Source organism: Canis lupus, chromosome 38 (genome assembly GCF_003254725.2).
Source record: "Canis lupus dingo isolate Sandy chromosome 38, ASM325472v2, whole genome shotgun sequence".
NCBI lineage: Eukaryota > Metazoa > Chordata > Mammalia > Carnivora > Canidae > Canis > Canis lupus.
This window is the reverse complement of record NC_064280.1, coordinates 16,891,965-16,914,342: the sequence shown is the minus strand read 5'-3', so window position 1 is coordinate 16,914,342 and position 22,378 is coordinate 16,891,965. Positions and strand designations below refer to the sequence as shown.

General features: G+C 43.1%; 1 long non-coding RNA gene across 1 annotated transcript; it reads right to left on the bottom strand.

The window, feature by feature from the left end:
• Positions 1 to 1,719: 1,719 nt before the first annotated feature.
• Positions 1,720 to 21,547, bottom strand: LOC125754577 (uncharacterized). Its single transcript, XR_007409204.1, has 2 exons — positions 21,242 to 21,547; positions 1,720 to 2,017 (listed from the first exon to the last, which is right to left on the bottom strand). It is a non-coding gene; the product is annotated as an uncharacterized LOC125754577 (long non-coding RNA).
• Between the last annotated feature and the right edge of the window lie 831 nt (positions 21,548 to 22,378).

The following is a 22,378-nucleotide window of genomic DNA, read 5'->3' as shown; positions in this document are numbered from 1 at the left end:
CTCCTCCCCTTCCACCACCCCTAGTTCGTTTCCCAGAGTTAGCAGTCTTTACGTTCTGTCTCCCTTTCTGATATTTCCCTCACATTTCTTCCCCCTTCCCTTATATTCCCTTTCACTATTATTTATATTCCCCAAATGAATGAGAACATATAATGTTTGTCCTTCTCCGACTGGCTTACTTCACTCAGCATAATACCCTCCAGTTCCATCCACGTTGAAGCAAATGGTGGGTATTTGTCATTTCTAATAGCTGAGTAATATTCCATTGTATACATAAACCACATCTTCTTTATCCATTCATCTTTCGTTGGACACCGAGGCTCCTTCCACAGTTTGGCTATCGTGGCCATTGCTGCTAGAAACATCGGGGTGCAGGTGTCCCGGGGTTTCATTGCATTTGTCTCTTTGGGGTAAATCCCCAACAGTGCAATTGCTGGGTCATAGGGCAGGTCTATTTTTAACTGTTTGAGGAACCTCCACACAGTTTTCCAGAGTGGCTGCACCAGTTTACATTCCCACCAACAGTGTAAGAGGGTTCCCTTTTCTCCGCATCCTCTCCAACATTGGTTGTTTCCTGTCTTGTTAATTTTCCCCATTCTCACTGGTGTGAGGTGGTATCTCATTGTGGTTTTGATTTGTATAAGAGGATTGAATTTTAAAGTGAAAACATTCTTGGGGTGCTTGGGTGGGCTCAGCTAGCTAAGCATCCAACTATTGATTTTGGCTCAGCTCATGATTTCAGGGTCATGGGATTAAGCCTTAGGTTGGGCTCTGTGCTAGTGTGGAAACTGCTTAAGATTCTATCTCTCCTTCTTCCCTTCCCATCTTCTAAAAAATAAATGAAATAAAGTGAAAACATTCTGGTAGGTGGGCACAGTTCTGCCCCTTTAGCATGATAGCACAAGAAAGAAAAAACAGAATTCTAAAGAAGAAAAATCCCTGGATAAAAAATGAGCAGGAAATCCCTGGAATAAAAAATGATCAACTGCAGGTGATTAAAAAAATGAAGTTAGAGGTGGAAGAGGTACAGAGAGAGAAAGGGAGAAGGGGACAAACTCGGATAACCCTATAATCTAAGAAAAGGGTGGTAAGATTAAACCCAGCCCCCAGGACCACAAAATATCAACCCCTAAACACATAGCCAAATACTAATGCCTGCAAAATCATATAAACAATTTCTAACATAGTAGCTTGACAGGTGAAGAGCAAACTCACCTGCCAGTAGCATGGTCAGCTCAGGTCTCCAAACTATTATCCATATTGATTTGAAGTGAAAGCCTGCTACTTAAATCAGTAGGGAAAGAATCTTTCAAAGGCTATTTGAGTAATTCCCTGCCAGGTACCATGCTGCTTTTTTGGGATGGGAAGTGCGACAGGGTGGAAGTATGGTGGCAATGTTTCCCAAAGATCTCGCTGTAACCTGGCCCTGGCCCCCGGTGACCCACATCTTTCCATTCTCCTTTTTTCTTTTTCCCATCACCGAAGCAGAGAAGCTTCTCATGGGGATGTAAAGTCACATACATCCCCTTGGTCTGCCGAATGAGAAAAAGCTACACTTTCCTATTGAACTCTGGCTCTCATTGATTGCTCTGGAAGGATGCTGTTGGCGTTGGGTAACTTCAAGTGCCATGGCAATGCATTTCCAGGCAAGATGAGCACACCCCACTTTCCCTGGTGGTATCTTGCCTTTAGTGTATTTAGCACTCAGCAGAACCACACTACGTAAGAAAGGATTGCATGTGTTTCCTTCCATGGCCGCCCCAAGGCGGGGAAATCGTTCCAGCTCAGGGGCCGAGCTGGCCAGATAATGGGGGAAGTGAGAACAAGCTGGGATTTGCTTCTTGAATCATCCACCAGCTGTCTGCACAACCTCAGAGGCAGACCTGACCTGCTTTCATGATGAGCCGTGATGTTAGGAGAAGGGAACTCCAGCTGGATGAGTCAGTCCCAGGTGGGCTCTTCAGGCAGCAGCATCTGGAGGCTTCATCTTCTGGACTGCACGTGGAACGTGCTTGGTCTGGAAGTCATTAGAAGAACATAAAACCAGATCACCCTGATGTCATCTTTAGAAGGTGACCTGATCCCAGAGCACAAAGGTGACCCTTACACGACTCTCCCAAACTACACGCTTATGGCTGACCCCAAATTTCCAGCAGATACTCTAATCTTTTTACCATCGCCAAGTTTGGAATCATCTTTGTGGTACCCAAGCACACTAATGAGATATTGCTGAGTTTAACTTATCTCTATGTAAGCCAGGGTTAAAGGGCTAGCTCCTTGTCCATATCTATGACACAAAATGGATGTTACTGAGGGCATCCAGAGAAGCCAGTGGTAGGTGATCAGCTGGTCCCTTCTGTGTGGGCTCCAGAGCTACAGAGCCCATGTCCACACCTGAGCTCAGATTACTCTATGTTGCATCCATTACCTGGTTCTTCCTTTTCGGTAGGAGACCCACCAGAGGGCTAGTACTTCACGTAGGAGTCCCACTGGCCCTCCTGCCCTTGTGACATTGCCTTGCTACGTCAACCATCTTGGCAATGATCTCTTCAAAGTTAGCAGTTATCATAGGGAAGTTGCCAAATAACTTCAAAGCAATGCTAGCAAGTCTGCTTCAAAGCAGAAGGATTATCTACTTCCTTTGCATTTATTTTTTCTTCCCTCCCTTCCTTCTTCCCTTCCCCTCTGTCCTTCCTTCCTCTCTTTCTGTTGTTGCTTAATACAGATTTTCAAACTCTACCTTAAACCTATTGATTTAGTTTAATAAGCTCTTGATGTGATAATGTTGTGCCAGTCAGGTTTGTAACTACTGATCTAAAATGCTTTTCTTAGTTTTAATCTAGTTGTTAAGAGTTGACAACATGAATATGATGCTAGGTAACAACTTGTGTCTATAATGCTCTGATGGTGTTATTCCCTTGGCTGGGTTGAAAATCTCCATTCTCCTTCTTTATAATGAGTCAAGCATGAAGACAGGCTACACTGCAATAGCTGTCCCACTTTCATAGGCTGAGAATCTATAGATGATGTCTGTACTTGTGCTTTCTCATTTGTAAAAGCAAGTTCCTAGTCCTCATCCTAGATCATGATTTATCCACAGAGGTGTTCACTGAAGCAGCAGAACAGAAAATACTGGAAATCAATAAGTTCCAAACATTGAGAATTTATTAAGTACATTATAACACATTCTTCAATGCAATGCTATGCTGCTTTAAGATTATATTTGCAAAGAAGCTTGAATAGAAAAACTCTTTGTGTAGTGAATACTTATGGTATAATATTACCTGAAAAATAGTGCACATTATATACATAATATCTTAGCTATTGCTAAGATATTGCTAAAATATGCATGGAAAAATAATGAGAATAGATTTACTAAGATATTAACAGTGGTTTTCTCCAGGTGGAGGTATTTTTATATTTCTAATTCAATTTCCCTAGATCTAAAAAAATTCTACGGTGATTATATTAATAACTTCTATATTAACATGTCAAAGGCTATTTGACAAATTTTATATGGATATTATGAGAATAAAATGAGATAATAAATGGAAGGCAGCTTAAAAAATGTGGTAAGCAGTGTTGTTTTTATGGTGATTACTCAACTTTAGGGGAAGCAGTAATAAAATCTTAATGTAAAAATTATCCAAGAACAGATTGTACCTTCTCCATAGACAGGTGATAATTGTATGCCAAATTAGCACATCACCTTTCCAGTTCTGCTTAAAATGATGATGTCAGTCCTTAGAAATCTCAGTGGAGAATACTAATCTGTACCTCAGAGGTGAAGTATGCTATGTCTCAAACACCTAATATCCATCACTTTACTTCACATTGTCCAAAATCACTCCGTGGTGAATGCACACCATCGCTTGGCTCAGCCTCCATTGGTCCAGGCGAGGATGGTCCAGCTCTGACCTCAGGGCCTATCCTCTCAGCACCTTGGGTAGTAGAAACATCTAGAGATGGGTGGGCTCTGGGTTTCCCACCTTCCGTGCCTTCGCAGCTCTGGTGTGCATCTGTGAGAAGCATAACCACTTTGGGAGATGACATTTGCCCAGGCCAGATGCTCTGTTATAATCTCGCTTCCTCTTCTTTCATGTCTCCCAAGGGGCATAATCCCAGTCTCTAAATATAAACTGTGTCATCTTAAAATATATACCCTTTTCTGCCAGGGTTGTTATTTTTCTTCCAGGTGACATTACCCAAGTTTCTATTAATAAAGATAAGGCTGAGTGGGCAAACATGGCTCTCTATTCCTCTACCAGGGGGGCGTCAGGGCTCCAGGTGTGCAGACATGTGTTGTCCCATTGCTTTTCTCTTGGAAACTCTGGAAACTTTTCTCACAAGACTCTGACAGGTGGAATTAGCCATCTGGGACCACACACATGCTTGTTTCTCATTTTCACATTGCAGTCAGCCTTGACCACCAGCATTGCACCCACAGAGAGGAATCCCTGAGGGACGGACTGAGCAAGGGGTGGTTGTGAGCATTAGGGGCCCCATAAATTTGGCCAAGCCACAGCTTTCCAGTGCAGCTTCCACCTACCATTTCTGATTCCTACCATCAATTGCAAGGCTGACCCCTCTTAGTTTAGGGAAGATGCCAATGCGAGAGCAACTTAGTGGCCCGTACAGCTCTTGTCCTTACTCTGGCCTTGTGTCAGGGAACATACAGGGAAGAACTCAATACTCATCCTCACTGATCTCTGCCCATACCATCCAAGAACCTCCAAATAAGCCTTGCTTACTCCAGTTCTAATAATAGCCACTTCGTATTGAGAGCTCACGATGGGCCAGGCACTTCAAGCACATATGACTGATATTCACAACACCCCTAGAAGGTGGCTGATATTCGGTTTAACAAATGTGGAGACCCATACTCAGAGAGACTAAATAACCATCCCCAGTCACATATCTCAACATGGTGGTGTCTGGATTCAAACCCTGACTCACTAGACTCTAATTCTCCCTAAACCACTTCGCTCTCTTCCAGGGTACTATTGCAAGTGTTTTCAAGACTTTCAATAGCTTCCTATCCTCCAAAGATAGAGGGGTGGGGTCAAGGATTCTCTATACTTATTTGTCCCAGGCTCACTCGAAGTGACCTTAGTGAGCGGGACATTAATTTGTAGCTATCCTTTCTGAAATTGAGAAGGACCAAAATGTTACCTGAGCTGCCCTGGTGGGGATTATCCTTTTGGGGACTTAGGACATCAAGTAGGCTTCTTAAAAGGGGAGCTGAGGCTGTGTGGTATCATTTTATACCAGAGTGCACAAAGGCTGAGAGAATTTGGTTCTAAAATTAATAGCTCAGGGTGCCTCTTGCCAGAAAGACAAATGTGACAAGTGTCCCTCCTGAGATAACACATGGGCTAGGATAGAAGTGTATTGGAGGAAAATACTCTACCAAAAGATGCAATAGCTAATGGCTCATGAAATCTTTACAAGGAATGGTAGACCCGATTGTCATCCCAGGATGGCAGCTTGTTGCTGGGCCTCTATTGCTCAAAAATGAATTGAATGGGTTCTGGGAACCCTCTCATCTAGTTACATTACAGAATGGGGAAAAAGTGGTTGTCACGGCTCTGAGGGCTTCCGCTAGTGCCTAGTGTCCTAGCTGACACTGCCATTCTGATTCAAATGGAGAAGCTGGATGGGAGGACCCAGTCAAATGGGATGGGAAGGGTTGGGCTCCCTTCAAGGAAGAGCTAGGGTCTATTCAGCATGACCCTAGTCAGGGCAGCCCTCTCTGGAAACTGGAGTCACAGCCCTCCAGTCTGTTCTGTGGAACCAGCAGTCAAGGGTCCTGACCAGCAGCCTTGACTGAGTGAAGGCATCTTTCCACATCTGCATTTCCCGTCTTCTATCCTTGTGTGTATTTTGATATACATTGTCAGAATCCAACTCAAACGACATATGACGAGTTACCTGACAATGGAGTGAAAGTAAGGAGAATCAAGAGGACATATTCCCTACACTCTGGAGAAGGTCGCGCTCTGAAAGAAGGCATGATACAAGTTACTAAAGGAATCTAATAGCAACCCAGTATGTGACGCTGTGTCATTTCAGAGGAGGAAGAGGTAATGTTCTCTCAGAAGCCTGATTCTTAAAGAGAAGAAAGCAACAGGTGGTAAAAGGAGCATCACAAGTCAGTGGAGAGATGTGGTATTATCCATACTCTATTTATGGTCACATGAAAACTATGAGCACCGAAGGGGAACAAAACAGTAGAGGGCTTCCCCTTCAGAAGTCTAAAAATAAATTAGAACTGGAAAAAAAAAGGGGAATTAAGTGTTTAAAAAGAAAACCACAGAAAAATGGCAAGATGATAATAAAAATAAGTCATCTGAAACCTCAAAAGGTAAGAACTTTTTTTAAAGTATAGAAGTAATGGAAGAAGTCTCCCAGGGATGTGATAAATTACAGATCTGGGTCCTCTAAAATTTAAAAGTTCTATGTGTTTAAAATTTCACTACATGTTGGCCATGTCTATGTCTTCTTCTGTGAGATTTCTGTTCATGTCTTTTGCCCATTTCATGATTGGATTGTTTGTTTCTTTGGTGTTGAGTTTAATAAGTTCTGTATGTTAGTAAATTGAACACCAATAAAAAAAAAAATCTTAAAAAAAAAATTTCACTACAATACAACCAAAAATGAAAACTTTTCCCCCAATTAATTCAGGAAAAAACTGTAGTTAGCTGGACTGGCAAAAGGCTAATATCTTTATTCATCTCCATAGTGCATAGCAAATGCCCTATCAACTCATTAGAGGAATGGTGGCATCACCCCATTTTGCAGATGAGGTTATTGACACCAAGCACGAAAGGACCTCACCAAAGGGACAAGAGAATTCATTGTGGAGTTGGAGCCAAACTCATGAGGCTTTTCCCACCTGCTGTCAGTTGTGGAACGCCATGTGAGTTTCTTTAAGCAGGGACTGGGGAGGATTCACCTTCTCCCTGGAAAGGAGGATGAGCATTTGTAGTGCGACTGGAATCAGATCGGAAACAAACTCTGTGAATTTTTGGAAAAGATTGGGATTTCAGAGAGGTGGTTATTTATCTCAAAGAAAGTAAATATTTTATATCCAGGAGAGCTGAAAAATGAATAGACCAAACCCTCACCCCCCCTAAACAAACTTATATACATCGTTGTTCTTTAATATGCAGTCATTCTTGTATAGTAGAGAAAACAGAACAGATACTGATTAAAATCAGAATATGCTAATCATCCTAAAGAAGAAGTTCTATTTAAATGCCCTCAATGTGTTAGTGTTCAGTTTTTGATAACAAATAAGAAATTTATTATAGAAATCTGTTGTGGGATTTCATACACAGAGGGAGTAATGTATATCTAATGTTTCTATTCTATGGAGCCTGAACAATGGACTGAGGGTGTTTAGTAATCCTTCCACTACATATATACACATTTAAGTTATAATAACCTGTGATGTGTGTGCTGTCCCTGGAGAAAGAGGTCAGGGTGACAAGGTGAGCTTTATGATTCCAAGTCTGGCGGATAAAGACTGTCAGACAGAGAGGAATTAAAAGAAAAATTTCCATAAGCCCCAAATGCATCATTGGAAAACAACATTTTAATCAGATCGTTTCATATTTTTACAGAGGAGTCATCTTTTACTGGAAAATATTTTTTCCCCCAACACATGAAGGACAAAAAAATGATACCCGTGGGAATTGATTTCTTCCCAACGCAGCTATTTAATTGATCTATTTGGAACTCTTATACCATGTTGCTGCATGCTAATTGGAAGTCATTTTAAAGCAGAATCAGCTTGGATCACAACTGATTTGATGGAGAGGAGCTGGCCTGCCCAACTTGGGAAGAAGGTATGCAAGAAAACCTGGCTTTTACAAGCCCCGTGAACAGAGCATTTATTTGGATGAGACAGAGGAACAAATCTGGAAGTCCAGGGATGACACAGACCTTGGCGGCCTTTCAGAAGTGACCTGCCAAGTCTTCCGTTACTCAGTCCTCACATCCCTCCAGTGCAGGGCAACAGACCGGGTGGGCTGCCTCCGCCCACAAACCCTTCCCACTGGAGCCTTCCCAACCCCAGTGGCCCTGTTAAAAAGGTAGGTGCCTTCTGGAAAGAGGAGTTCAAAAACTCCCCATTTTACATACTGACTCTGTGGTCAGTGGTACCTGATGATGCACCACTGCAGCTTCATCTTGCTGGGTATAAAAGTTTGCTTCCTTTCTTTTTGGTTTTGGCCTTTTAAAAGAGTACCTAAAATTCAAATTACTTCTGGAGAAATTGTTAAATGTGTGACCCTGAAAGATGACACCTTGGGACTCTGGTAGCTCATCTGTAAGTATGAACACCCAGTGGAAAACAAGAATGATGCTCAGCCAGGCACCTTGGATATTGGGAGTAGTAAGATCATCATGAAGGAGAAAAAAGGGAGAAAGAAGACGAGGACCAGCCTGAGCTGGCCTCATGGACCTTGCCTTTCACCTTGATCTTGTCCAATGAAAGGGACCAATCTCTGATCTGGGGCTCTCATACTTCCTCTGTCGGGCTTACCGGGCCACTCAGGAAGAGAGAGTCATTGTTTACCACCTGTTGGCATTAACTATAAAATGGGTACACCAAGAGGATAGTTTGGCCTCTCCAAATATTTAACTGCTGAACTTGACAGCACCATAACCACATATAGGTTGACAGTATGGCACACGCCCCTCTAGCCCTCCCCAGCTCCCTTCTCTATCCAGTACTTTCTTCTCCAAACTATTCTTCATTGATATTCCAAAGTGCATATGTTAATGTAAATGTTTAATAAGCAATTTCAGAAGCAGATACTGTGCTTTATGCCTTTCGGACAAGTTCTGCAATAGGACCTTTCTTGTGGCACTGTGGCATCACTGAAATGAATGAAGAGTGACAAAGTGTGACCATGTAATATAATTGGGGAACTTAGCACGGAATCATATTTTTTTTCTACCAAAGACAATGTGGGTTGCTTTTTAGTTTAAAATTGACTTTAAATTTCCAGTTGGTGAAAGTTTTGCTAAGAGGCTAGGGTTATGCAGAATCATGCAAAACAAAACAAGTCTGTGATCAAAAATGGACAGTTGGCTAATTATTTGATCTATTCATCGATGTCCCATGTTTGGATGATTTTCACAGGAATCCATTGATTCTGGAGTGGAAGAGGGTGGAACTCTTCTATAGTTAATAAAACTACACATTTATTTATTCAAGAGTTTGTTTTAAGTGAGCACCTGCTTTGTGTCTAGCATGGTACAAAGCTCTGGAGTTGCAGTGATGAGTAAGAGGGATTTTCCCTCAAGGGGCTTAGAGAGGAGCAGGTGGTAGACAGTAATCCAAGCTGATGCAGACACCTACGCAAAGTCGGAGAGAGCAGTCCAGACAGCTGGGTCTCCGGGAAGGCTTCTCCAAGGAGACAGCATGTGATCTGGCCTTAGAGGACATGTGGAATTTTCACAGAGAAGATGGGCATGGGGGGACTTCTGTGGGGGCGGGGGGGGGGATGAATAGGATGAGCAGAGGTACACGGGGTGGAGGATGAAGTGATTTGGCTGGATTTCACCTTTCACCCCAAGTGAAAAGGCATTGGACAGAGTGGAATGCCTAAGTGAGAAACAGGTCTTGGAGTTTGCAGGCTCCTCTGGTGGGAAATAAGGAGCTGCTGTAGGTTTTGGTGAAAGGAAATGGGGTGATTGGCTCTGTGCTTTAGGACATCCTGGATGGGGCAGAGACAGTGAAGGGCAATGTGACGGGGGGGAAGGGATGTCTCATTTCAAATAGTTCAAATCATTCTGAAGTTTGGATGACTTTCTTCTAGTGAATCGAGAGGCACAGTGCAGTGAAGAAATGCATGAAAAATTAAAAGGTCTGAATTCTAGCTCTAGCTTTGCTTCTAATTAGTTTTGTGTCAGGATGAGTCACTTCATGTCACTGATCCTTAACGTGCTCATCTATAAAGAGGTGTGTGTGTGTGTGTGTGTGTGTGTGTGTGTCTGTTGATTACTAAAGTGAATTACCTGCCTTCTAAGATGAGTTCTATGATCCTGTATGATGTGTGCATTCTTCATTTCCTCCTTTGATATTTTCATCTCAGAATATCCAAAGTGATTTTAATAGGATATTTAGATATTTCTACCTTCTTCTAGAGCAAGCCTTTTCCCTTGAGATGGTTACATAGCATTTACCCCTCAGATGTTCTCTTCCTGTGTCTTTAAATTTGTCAGTTAAATATGATATCCAAAAATAAATAAATAAATAAATATGATATCCAGGAAAAGAAGAAGGCAACACACTACCGCCACCACGTCTTTCTGTTTCGGTCTCTAAACTTTAGGGTCTGATGGACTGGACAGCAAACGGATACCTCTCTGTGCCACTGGTGTGTTCTTAAGGAGAGCTGATCACTGAGTGAAGTCGGGAGATGGCATCAAGAAGCACAGCTAGTCCAGACTATTAGAGAGGGTTACCTGGATTTCCCTCCTGTCCTCACCTGGATAAACCTCTCCTTGCCGTTTGACTCCATCATGGCTAGCCTGCTAAAGACAACGTGTGTTTTCCAAAAGAAGACTTTCCAGGCACCTTTGACTGCTGTTCCAAAATGGAGAAATGTTACCAGGATGAAAATTATGTACGGCAGATGTTCATGAACAAATATATAGGGTAATGGAAGTCGCTTCTATAAAATATCCGATGCTTAGAAATAAATGAGAATTCTATCATCTAAATGACTACATATTGGGGATTTTACATAGCAGATCACCGATTTTTTAAACACTTTGGCCAGATGTTTATATATGGTCTTTACATTTTTATTATTTGATTTTTATTTTATGTTTCATTTATGGGCAGCATTTTTCACCAACCCATACAGTCTACCAAGGACAGCAATCCTTTCCGGGCAGGAGGAATTTGGCAAAAAGACAGAGCCATCCAATGCAGTGGGTCTCAGCAGCTCATGCTGTACCATCTTAACCAAGAGCTTGTCAAATCCACTCAGCGACCATGATTTTTCACAGTCAGATGTTTTCAATTTGTCTTCCAATATGATGTTGACTCAAACATTTGGCAGATTTATAATTTCTCCATTCTCCCCTGCCACTCATTCTCGGGTTTTAGATTTTCTCATTTAATAGTTGTAGCAGTGTTTTACGCTTTCTATAAATCTTTGTGAAGTTTCTGAACCCAGTGTCATACAAGTTGAGAATTGCTATCTAACAAAATCCTTTCAGGAACTGAGTGCTATATTTTATAGTTCTGCATTAATTAATCCTCTGCCTGAGGTAATGAGCAGGTTTGAAGGTACTTTTTAAACTTACAGTAGACACAGGCTGATTCTTCCCACTGGAGAACAGAGTGGGGGCAGGTAAAGTCCTCTCTTTAAACCTCTGTCTTGCCTGGGAGCCCTGACTTTGCCTAACCTGGAAATGGGAGCAGTAGGTACCTCAGGTTCTGCTCTTCTCCCATCCCTGTGCCTGAGGTATCACCAAGAATTCATTTCTTCAGGTCACCTGGGTGGCTCAATTGTTTAAGCATCTGCCTTTGGCTCAGGTCATGATCCCAGGGTGCCGGGATGGAGCCACATGCTGGGCTCCCTGCTCAGTGAGGAGTCTGCTTCTCCTTTTCCCTCTGCCCCTCCCCATGCTTATGTTTTCTCTCTTTCTCAAATAAATAAATAATATCTTTATTATTTTTTAAAAGGTGTTATTTATTTATTCATGAGAGACACAAAGAGAGAGAGAGGCAGAGATGTAGGCAGAGGGAGAAGCAGGCTCCATGCAGGGAGCCTGATGTGGGACTCAATCCTAGGACCCCAGGATCATGACCTGAGCCAAAGGCAGATGCTCAACCACTGACCACCCAGGTGCCCCATAAATAATATCTTGAAAAAAAAAAGAATTAATTTCTTCCTCTGCTTCTATGAAACCAGACCTTTCTTGGCTGCCTACTTTGCCCCTTCTATGCCTCCTTCCCTGCTTGTGTCAGTCACCAGGAAGTTCACCTACCTCTGAGCACCTCTGGGACCAACTACCTATTTTAGCACTTAATCATACTCTGCTTTGTACGGTCTCCTGAATGCTAGGTCTACTGTTGACTGTTAAACCATGAAATTCCCCAAAGATAGAGAGCATAGCTATATTGGATTAGGGAAGTTCTATTATGAATCCCAGCAATTTTTATAGCAGTAGGCATAGATATATGATCCCTAAATACCTGAATGTAGAATAACTACACAAATGAAGAGAGAGAGAGAGAGAGAGAATGAGAATGAACTTTACTAATCCCAGACACACTACCCTGTCCACTATCTCTGGGATGTTTCTAACACAGCCAAGATAGAGGGGCATCAGAGCTATATTCAAGTTTCTCAGAAGGAGATTTAGAAGAGAGAGATAGTGTGCATGCATGTGTTTGTGTGATTAGTCTCAGGGAGGTCTTTCTGCAAGTTACATTTTTTGTAAGTTACATGTTCATACTTTGCAAAATGATATTCTATGATTATATGACACATTAGGTTCTTATGTAGAAGATGTAGACCTTTTATGGGTCTTTCCCTAAAGGAGAGGCCTTGCAACCCATAAGCATCTCTCAAAGCAAGAGCTTCCCTGTGGTTAGCTACCAACTATTTTGTGACCCTGAGTATGTTATTGTTCATCTGTGGGCCTCCAAGTCCTCAAGAGAAAAGTGAAACCAATAGATCTGATGATCTCCAAGTTTCCTTCCAAACCTGGGTTCTGAGCGCCTACTCATTGTCACTATTGCTTCCATTCTTCAGAAACTAAGTGAATGCCTATGCCATGTTGGTCGTTCGAGTTCTCTGAAGTTCAGGGACACAGTGGAGCAATATACCTGGAGCTGTACAAGTGTTCCAGGCTGCCTGTCCCCTCATATCCTCTTTCTATCTAAGTGTAGGAGACTACAGTGTCATTTTCTATACTCATGCCTTGTTTGGCTGATACCTGTTCTCTTCATGTCATAAACAAAAGCTTCAAAGCTAAGTGGCTTTTCCTCATCTTGTTTCCTCAAAAACATGGCAGTGTTTGGAGACATCATACTGGAGTGACTCTTGTGTCCTAGGAGCGGGATCAGCTACGATCATAAACCACAAGAATCTGGGTAGAGCCCTGAGATTTTATGCTTCTGCCTTTTCTGGGCATGTCTAACATTTACTCAATATCCTCAAGTGACAGAGATTGTACTCGGTAAATACAAAGATATATCTACCTTTCAGAAACTCATAGCATGATTGAAGAGTGATACAAAGCAATGTCAGAATATGGGGTTTATGGAGATCTAAACTGCATGCCTACCTCCAGAGATCTGGAGGGCACAGATTTGATGGGGTTCAGGAGTGGATATCTCTGTGGACTTGGAGACCAAGGATCAGACTTGGGAAACAGATTTAGATCCTAGGAAAGAGGACGATAGACCACACCAACTTAGCTCAGAGAATCACTAGGTGAGTTAACAACCCACTTGAGGCCTTCTGTGTCTATGGCCCTCAGTGGTTTTCAGCAGACAGACATGATTTTGTTTGGAACTTTCGTTTGTGCCATATAAACTTAACCCATTTAACCCAGCCTAGAACTCCTGTGCTGAGATCATTGGAGATAGGCGTTCTAAGAAGACCGAGAATGTGCCCACACTTTGGGGAGCCTTTTACTAAATTGCAACCCTAGTGGGGAAGTAGCCCTCTCCTATATGAGCCATCATTTGTTAGGAGAAGTGCTCAAGCAGAAGTCAGCAGTCCAACCAGTTGTGATAGACGCATTAGAGCACGAAGTAGTGAGGAACTTCCACGTATGACAGAGATGGTCACTGCCCAGTCCTCCTGCTCTTCCCAGCTCAGTGAACAAGGGCCACCTTTCAACCACCAACCTTTGCATCTCTTTGCCCGATGGCTTTCTCTGGCCATGAGAGTCTGGTTTCCCACCTGTGCCACGGGTCAGAAATACCAGGGAATTAATGTCCTCCTCACAAGAGCTTGTAACCTATATACTGGAGTTAGGGTATTAATACTCCACTTCCCCCACACCTCTGGACATCCAGCGAGGGGGATGTCCACTGAAACATGTGACACATGGAGTACCCCAGCAGGAGTAAACTTCAGTTGCCCTAAGTGGTCACTTACATCATTACTCTTTATCGGCCACTTTTTCCTGTCAATCTTACATCCCCAATCCCCACTCCCTACTGTTGTTTGCAATCTTCTCCCAAATAAGTTACTTGCTCCCTAATTTCTGTCTCAACAACTACTTCTCCAGGTGAGGAAAGACCCAAAATAAGACTCATCTTCATCACAACATTTCCTGATACGTGGTATCAGAGACTTATAAGAAAGGATAGAAACTTGGTCATTCCATGCTCAGTAAATCTAAGGGTTGGAGACTCAGAGCTATGAATGGCTTCTGTAGCTACCATGTTTTTTTTAAGATTTTATTTATTTATTTATTTATTTATTTATTTATTTATTTATTTATTTATTGTGAGCGAGGGGAGGGGCAGAGGAAGAGGGAGAAAGAGAATCTCCAGCAAACTCCATGCTGAGTGCGGAACCCAGCTCGGGGCTTGATCTCACAACACTGAGATCCTGACCTGAGCTGAAATTAAGAGTCAGATGCTCAACTGCCTGAGCCACCCAAGTGCCTCACCACCACGATTTTACCTTCACCATTGCTTCCCCTCTTACAGGCAGGTGTGACAAAGGGAGGTAGTGGTTTTAGGAAGTGGAAACAGTGGTTACAGAAGTAGCACAAGGGCTTGAGTGAGTGGAGAGAGAAAGTGAGAAGGACTCTTACTATCACAGCAATTCCCCGAGGGACTGTCCTTGTCACAGGTGTGACATTTTCCCCTTACAAGTCAAACCCGTTCAGAAGACAAGGTTGGCATTTTCTTGAGTTTTACCCATAAAGACATGATCACCCAGAGCTTCTCTGAAACCTGGTGGCTTCCTTGGGCTTGGAAGGTTCCTTCTCCAGTTGTGAGGCTCCTGGCATGAAAAGTGGGTCCTCAGAGCCATGAACCCCCTAGATAGAGGTCTATAGGCACTCGACTGTCCCATGTCAGCATCCCCTTGCTGGGATTTTCAGTTCTGTTCTTAACTTAGCTATTTCCTACATGAGCTATGCTATAAAAATAAACTGGCCATCACAATAATAAGAAATGTAGACTTAAAAATATATATACATAGCAACAGCAAATTGCCTTGTTTCATTTGTTTAAAATTCCCCAAAATCCAACTTGAAGGAAATTGCTAATAACCTGTGTACTTCCCTCTAGGCTACACCCCTAGGCCTCCCCACCAGCTATGGGTAATCTTTTCTTCAGTTGTGTACTTTTACTCCTATGTGTCTTCACCTCTCTTCCTAAAGCAACAGACTCTAATAGCTGTGCTTGAGCAACTTCCCAGGTCTGCTGGTGCTTGCTCCTACACATTCTACTTGTTGCTTCCCAGCTTAGTTTCTTGAAGGAAGCAAGTCTGGGACCCAGCCTTCACCTTGGGTACCACACTGGAGGGCTGGATCTCATATTGGAAGCTATATTACTGCCCTCACTGTCTGGCTGCTGAGGATGCATTTATCAGGTTCTGGTTAATTAGGATTGAAAGTGATTCACAGAACAGCAGGTATGGGGTTAGAACCAGGGAAGAGGGTAAAAGGGCACTCAGAGTTGATGTATCAACATTGCTGCCTCAATACAAAATAGATTGGCTCTGCAACCTTCATCAAGAACATGGGAGGGAAGGGTTAGTTGGCATTCCTCAAGCTGGCAATTAATTGAAAGCTGAACATAACTTTGTTGGAGGAAGATAAAGAAAAGAAGTACATATATTTTTAAAGATTTTATTTATTTATTCATGAGAGACAGAGAGAGAGAAAGAGGCGGAGACATAGGCAGAAGGACAAAAAGACTCCCTGCAGGGACCCTGATGGGGGACTTGATCCCAGGACCCTGGGATCATGACCCTGAGCCAAAAGCAGACACTCAACCACTGAGCCAACCCAGGTGCCCTCCCCTGAAAAGGTATATTGTTGAACATTATCATTGCCTTTGAAGATATCAGAACTCAAGGTAATGTAGATCTTTTGTCTGTGACACCCTAGGGTCAGTGACAACAAATACTATCTCATCTTTTCCCATTCTATTCCCATTCATTTCCTTAATTAGGCTATATTATAGGTGTGTTGCCAACGGTACAGAATAGCTAAACTATTTACCAATGTCATTTAGCCAAGTTACTGATAGCATCTTTGTTCAAACAATAGAAAAATACAAATAAAGAAAATTTAAAAATTTTCACACTGTCATGATTTAGACTCTTTGAGTACCCTGCTTTCAGGCTCATTGAATTGGACTTTTTTTAAGCACTCAAAAAATAATTTTTATTGTTACTTTTTTTTTTTTTTTACGTTATCATGGTGTTTTTACTCTAATTGACTGAGAGGTGTTTTTTTTTAAATATAAGGGAGACTTATAATTTATTAGCCAGAAATCTCTTTTCCTAAGCAGTGTTGAATTATTTATTAGGAGTCACAAAATGACAAAGACAATCCTTCATCTCAGAACTTTTATATTATGTAATTGTTCATCAAATATTTTCAGTTCATTTGGCTAAAATTCTCAACATGCATCAAGCCAAAGGGTAGAAATCTCAGCCTATTTGTAGAAAAAAATAACAGTCATCATTTTCATTGTAACAGAATAATTCAATATTTATTGCAGTGGAGTTGACCCACAATGTTACATTAGTTTCAGGTGTGCCACATAGTGATTCAACAATGCTATGTGTTATGTTCTGCTCACAAGGGTGGCTACTGTCCTCTGTATCGTGGATGACAAGTTAGATCTTTTAATAGTGGATAACAGCTGTTTTCTAGAGCAGTGATAACCATTTAGAAATTTTAAAAGAGATTTAAAAATATTTTTTATTGTGAATCTGATCATTATTTTAAGTGAAATGTTATTGCTGGATTATAGTCCTTTTCATCATAAATTAGTGAGAAAAATACTTGATCTTTCATAAAAATATATGAATTTCATTGATCTGGAATTGTATAGCAAGGATCCAGGGGATTAATAACATGGTATGACCAAAGGATTTCCTGAACTGACAAAGTACTCTTGCATATGTTTCATATACAAATACGTTGTATTATTTGAATTATGTAAATGAGAATAGTAAAGTGTGGAGTGATAAGCCAACTTGCTGATAACAGATAAAACCAGGTCTCTTTCTTTATTCCTCCTTTTTCCTTAATTCCAATCACCCACTCTAATACCTGACATTATTAAGAAAGTTCTCATTCAACCATCCTTTGAGGATTCTTCAAACTCATAGAAACTTTACTCCTGCTCTTAGCAATTGTTCCTTTCTAGAGCCAGCAATGAGCTCATGTTTCAATTGTTAAAGTTGCTCCAAATGTCTACCATTTATGCCTCGTCTACTGGTCTCCAGACTAGCAGGACTTACACAGAACTTGATAACTGTTCATAGTATCTCCTAGCTTTGCACTATTCTCTAAAATGGTCAGGAAAAGAAAAGATACTGGGGCTCTGTTATCAAACACTTAAAATCAGGTCCCAAACCAAGGTTTTTCTTGAGCAGCTGGTTTGCTGTCAAACACATGATTCCACCTCACCGTGATTTCTAGCACATTATGTTTTCCAGGGTAAGAAGCATATTTTCAATCCCTATCCAATAGGCACCAAGGTAGGCTGATGGTGCCACAGCGCCTTAACACTTGCTGTAGATGAGGCTAAAAACAGTCACTCATATTTTATAGACCTTGGCTCCAAACTCATATCCATTTAGGATGTCCTTCTAGATTAACTGTGCATAAACAGACATTTAACTCTCTACTCTTGGTGTGCTGTTTTTAATCCACATTACAGTCTTTTGTCTTGGCTCGTGGGATATTTTTTTTAAAGATTTTATTTATTTATTCATGAGAGAGAGAGAGAGAGAGAGGCAGACACAGGCAGAGGGAGAAGCAGGCTCCATGCAGGGAGCCTGATGTGGGACTCGATCCTGGGTCTCCAGGATCAAGCCCTGGGCCGAAGGCAGTGCTAAACTGCTGAGCCACCCGGGGCTGCCCTCATGGGATACTTTTAATTGTTCCAGAGTCATTTCATTTTCAGTAATCTCCTGGAAGGCTGAAATGACACCTTTAAGTTCTCTTCCATTCCCTTATCCCAGAAAGATGAAAAAGGATAAACACAGGATTTGCAGGTAGAAGCTATGGGTGAATGTTCCAACTCAACCATTCACTAGGAGAGGGGCCATGGGGTCATTCTTTGACCTTTCTGAGCTTCTGGAGTCTCATCTGTAAAATAAAGATGATTGCATATATCTCCCAGGTTAGTTGGAAAGATTAAATGGAAGGTAGATTTAAAACACTCAACACAGTGCCCAGAGCCTGACAGATCTTTTGTGAGGGTTTTTTGCCATCTGCTTGGTAGACAGTTGTTGCAAAAATATTCACCTTACATGTGTACCAGGGCGTGGGCATTTCCAGAGATGGTTCCTTAGTAACTTATGGCTTTTCTCTCACCCTAGGAAGGATTGCTTTGAACCACTTTAGAATCAGAGCCATCTGCTCTCCGTAATTCAGTTGTCCTATAAATGGATCACCTACCTCTTGGCTTCTTATGGCATTTGGTCATCTCAAGAGGATGTGATCATGCCAGTGAAGTAAGGAAGCAGGCACTGCTTCCCAAATGGCAGCCCACGCAAAGACTCCATCTTTAATTACTAGGTAGTTTGCAGGTATAATTGGCCAGTAATTGCCTGAACACATGTAGTGACAAGATGTGTTTATAAGTCATGGACCACGCAATAGATGGCCCACTGATTCCCATTCCCCCCAGCCAACAATGACTTGGGCTTGGAAGATTCAAATGCCAGCTGTTTGATAGGGAATGAAAATGCCGGACACACTTCTTTTTTCAAAATGTTTTTGAAATTTTTTTCAAAATTTATCTTCAAAATCTCCCTGAAATTCACTTCTTTGTGTCATTTTGGAAGGGCATTCTAATCATGGTCTAAAGTCAATTATTTACTTGCCTGCTCTGTAAGCCTCAAGTAAGCTTTTCTTCAGCAAGTATGTGAAACGGTCCACTAACATCCTGAGGCTTTTCCATTCATTTCTCAGCAGTCTATGAATCAGAACAGACCCAGGTTACACGGAGTATTTAGGAGGCAGTGTCTGCTTGTGTCTCTGTGACTTTAGCATGACTATACGCTTCAAGGAGACTTTATGGGGATGTCTCATTAGGGCCAGACATGAGGAAGTCATTAAGTAAAGACTACTCAGATTGAAACATGTTAGAATTTTTCACTTGTTATGCAGTTGAGCGTGGCTGTTGGAATATTTGTTTTTGATAGTGAATTGTTCATTCTTGCCAATGAAATCCATTGCCTCTGGAGCATCAGAACGTGGATTTGCCATTTGAACATCGGTAGCATATGGTCCTTGTGATCAAGTTAAGGTTTCGGGGAAAATTAATGCATGATATAGCGAGAGGTTCAGAGAAAGGTTTTGGGTCTAGGCTCTGCCATTTGTAACTTGCATAACAATTTACTTTCATTCGTTAGACCCAACTTCTCCATCTGGGAGATGATGGGTTGGAAAAAGATCCATGTATTTTAGAGATGATACCTGTGAAGCCCTGGGGTTCATATCCCATAAATTCTGGTCTCTCCCTTACCTGCCTCAACAGGCCAGCTCTGCTTTCATCTGTCTGGCATACTGGGCTTCCAAATTAGATTATTACTATTATTTTATTTATTTATTTATTTATTTATTTATTTATTTATTTATGATTGTATTTATCTATTAATGAGAAGCACAGAGAGACAGAGAAGCAGGCAGAGGGAGAAGCAAGCTCCATGCTGGGAGCCCGATGTGGGACTTGATCCCGGGCCTCCAGAATCAGGCCCCGGGCTGAAAGTGGCGCTAAGCCGCTGAGCCACCCGGGCTGCCCTTACTATTATTTTAAAGTGCTGTATCTCTAATGTGTGTTGGAATATCACTGGACTAGGTGATCGCCCTGTTACTCTTGGCTGTTCTCACTTTCTTGGGAGCTTAAATTTGTGCTCCAGGACTTATAAGAGACCCAGAGGGCAGGGGCTATGAAAGAGAGAGGCAGACAGTGAGAGAAGGAGGGATAGAGGGAGGAGAAGAGAGAGAGAGAGACAGTGGAGGTGAGGAGGGGCTCTTGGTCTGCTCCCTATGGGCTCTCTGACAACAAGCAGATCCATCATGGCCCGGGCACAGCCCCATCAGGGTCAGCTTGGCCATACTGCATGGTCTGATGACAGGAGACTTTAAAACGTAGTTTGCAGGGGCCACTCTGCTTCCTAAATGTCATGGTTAGAACCTGGAAATAGTCCTCAGGGAGTCGACTGCGTAGCCCCATGTGAGTACTTGTGCACCTGCTATAGCAAGGGAGTAGCAGGCAGCTTCTCTAGGAAGCAGAGAAGCCAGAGGACCCAGAGTTCTCCCCTCTGCCATAAGGCAGCATCAGTTGCCCGGACACCATCTCTGAGGACACTACTTCCCAGGGAGGGAGGAAGAAGGCAGGGACAGCTGAGAGCCTCGCGTGTGACCTCAACATTCATGGAAGAGGCTGTTTAAACCATCAGACAAGACTAGGTTTGCAAGTGCACAGTGAGCCCTCAGAAAAGAAATCATAACGCGTGCAGACAAAATAAAGAGTTGTGTCTCATGTGTGCACCCTGGGTCAGCATGTGAATGAGATGTGTGATCTCACTGCCCTTTGAGACCATGACAACTTTCCACCGAAGACCATCGTCTGGAGTTTGAAGGACCTCATTCTGCTCGGGACTCCCCTTCCTGTGTGCCTTCACTTCCATATCGTAGAGCACTTCTTAATGCCTCTTCCCATCCTAGGAGCAAGTCTGATTTGCGGTGCACAGGTTCTCACCCCCTCCCCTCCAACGAGGTGTAACGTCGTTCTTCCTCCTGCACAGATGTCATCGTGTGTGGCCTCGAGCACGTACTGGCTGCACGGGAGCTTTGCTCACCCTGGCCTGGGAACACATGGCTCCTTTTGGCCTCTGAGCCACAGCACAAACTAGACTGAACATGACAGGTCATCCTCCTCCTTTCGGGACTTGATGTCCTGCCAAGAGCTGGAGGGAGCACCTCTCACGCAGGTATCCCCACCAGCCTCCTTGCCTGCTTTCCCCGAGAACACGTCCACACGTACCTTGGTGCCAGCCTGGGCCTTGTTCTTCGACACCGCGTTCCTCACACGTTGGTGCGATCATAAACACTGAGTCGCAGCCAGAGAGCCAAGGAGCTGGAGGAAACAGCACGCCTTGCAGAGATGACCTCACAGGCCGTGGCTGCCAAGCAGAGACATTAGACATCACTGCTGGCAGGGCCCAGTGAGACGAAGGGCAGAGGGAGAACCGGCCGCCCCCTCCCTGTGTGCCCCAGAGGTCAGGCTGCGCTGTCCAGCCACGGAGGTCACCAGGGGCCACGTGCCGGATGACCCAGGAGGGGAATCAGATCCCATCCCCGTCTCCTCGGAGTGTTCAGGACGTGAGAGCAACCGCATTTACCAAATGGTGCTGCACCAGCAGGTGGGGGCGAGACGGGGCAAAGTATTGGAGAATGTACTGGGCTTTTCCTTTGGCTATTTGAGGTCCCTGAAGAACTGCCCTTAAAAAGATTGAAAGGAAGGTGAGCTGCTGGTGTAGGCTGCACATGGTTAAAAAAAAAAAAAATAGTAAAAGATCTCGACGTAAAATTTGCATAGCGACAGAGGAAGATGAACGGAGTGGTGATGGTGCCTGTCTGGCCATCTGTGCAACGACACTCACATTATATCATGCCGGGTGCGGTATGGTCTGGAAGCATCATACACTAAATGCCCCTGAACTATGTGTGTCACACACTGCAGGCATGACAAGCTACATGCAATATACGGTACCCACATTATGCTCCAGGGGCATTACACGCTGGACACATTATACTTGATGAGCATTATCTGCCAGGTGCTCGACCTGGGCCATAATGGGACGCCTGGGAGGCTCAGTGGTTGAGCGTCTGCCTTTGGCTCAGGGCGTGATCCAGGGGTCCTGGGATCGAGTCCCACGTTGGGCTCCCAGCATGGAGCCTGCTTCTCCCTCTGCCTGTGTTTCTGCTTCTCACTCTGTGTCTCTCATGAATAAATAAATAAATACAATCTCAAAAAAAAAAATGGGCAGAGGGCAATAGGCAGAAAGAGGAGACGTAGAATGGTATTTGGGCTTTCAGGGTGCTTGGAATCTAGTTCCAGAGAAGCAGCAACTCCTAATGACCAGATAACTCCTGCAGGCTCTGAAGGATTGCTCTTTTT